Consider the following 1,803-nt stretch of genomic DNA (forward strand, 5'->3'; position numbering starts at 1 on the left):
ACAAATGTGTTCTAGCTAGGAAGGTAGGAAATTCGACCGCCTCTTGCCCATTCCTGACTAGCTCTGGAAAATATAAGTAAGAAACCAACCAAGGGCCCCAAAATAAGCAAAAATGACGCGTGATCTGTGATGTTACAGAGGCAATGCTCATTAATGGGCTGGGGGCACACAAGCCGTGCCCACTAGCAAAAATGACGCATGTGTGTGTGTGTTACAGGGATTGGGCACATTAATGTGCTGGGGCCGAACCCGCTAACCCTGCCGGCTGTCCAGAGCGAGGAAAATCTGGCCGCCGATGGCATCCCGGGGAGGCTCCGTCTTGCAAGCGCCATGCCGGTCTGCCGGGCAGCCGTCCGCCGCCCAGATGCCGCCACGAAGGTGCCATGAGGCAAATTCCCAGCTAGTGTCCCGGCTGGGGTTCGAACTCGTGCCTGTGGCATCACCCACCGGCACTCATCCAGCTCCTTATTTAACGTCGCGGCCAACGACGAAAAACGCACTGACTGACTGACTGAGATTACAGAGAACCGGGCCCGAAAAACGCGTGTGTGTGTGTGTGTGTGTGTGTGTGTTACAGGGATTGGGCACATTAATGTGCTGGGGCCGAGCCCGCTAACCCTGCCGGCTGTCCAGAGCGAGGAAAATCTGGCCGCCGATGGCATCCCGGGAGGCTCCGTCTTGCAAGCGCCATGCCGGTCTGCCGGGCAGCCGTCCGCCGCCCAGATGCCGCCACGAAGGTGCCGTGAGGCAAAGTCCCAGCTAGTGTTCCGGCTGGGGTTCGAACTCGTGCCTGTGGTATCACCCACCGGCACTCATCCAGCTCCTTATTTAACGTCGCGGCCAACGACGAAACGCGAAAAACGCATCTGATCTGTGATCTGTGATGTTACAGAGGCAATGCCCATTAATGGGCTGGGGCACACAAGCCGTGCCCACTAGCTCTGGACTGTATGAAAGCATGCAACACCGCCCGGGCGGCGAACGGCGGGCTCAGGGAGCGGTCGGGCGCAAAGGGCGGGGAGGGAGGCGAGGGGCGCCTGATGGCCAGCCCAAGGGCGGCAAGCATACCAGCGGGGGGGAGGGGCAGGTCGAGGACCCGCACACCACCACCACCAGAAAGCGGGCCCACCCACCCCGGCACAGTAGCTGGGAGAGCGGCCAGGCGGGCGGGCGGGGGCCGCAAAGGTGAAGGCGGCACGCGGGAAGACCGGGGGAATGTGTGTGTGTGTTACAGGGATTGGGCACATTAATGTGCTGGGGCCGAACCCACTAACCCTGCCGGCTGTCCAGAGCGAGGAAAATCTGGCCGCCGATGGCATCCCGGGGAGGCTCCGTCTTGCAAGCGCCATGCCGGTCTGCCGGGCAGCCGTCCGCCGCCCAGATGCCGCCACGAAGGTGCCGTGAGGCAAAGTCCCAGCTAGTGTCCCGGCTGGGGTTCGAACTCGTGCCTGTGGTATCACCCACCGGCACTCATCCAGCTCCTTATTTAACGTCGCGGCCAACGACGGAATTGTTTTCGAGTTGAGAAAATTTAAGTCGCTCAAATTAAACAAATATTGGAAATGTGTCATTAATCGCACTAGTGGTATAGTGGTAGCATAGGTCCTTGCCACGGACCAGACCGGAGTTCGATTCTCCGCTAGTGCAGACGTTTTGCCAGTCAAAGCAAGGTTGAGTAGAGGGCCAATGTCCCATTCACCCTCCAATTTTAATTTTAAGTGTGCAAATGCGGCCTCTCGCCCGCAGCTGAACCCCTTTCAACCATGCATGCATCCGGCTGCGGCCAGCTGCCAACAGCACGCG

Source organism: Chlorella variabilis (genome assembly GCF_000147415.1).
Source record: "Chlorella variabilis unplaced genomic scaffold CHLNCscaffold_135, whole genome shotgun sequence".
NCBI classification, from domain to species: domain Eukaryota; kingdom Viridiplantae; phylum Chlorophyta; class Trebouxiophyceae; order Chlorellales; family Chlorellaceae; genus Chlorella; species Chlorella variabilis.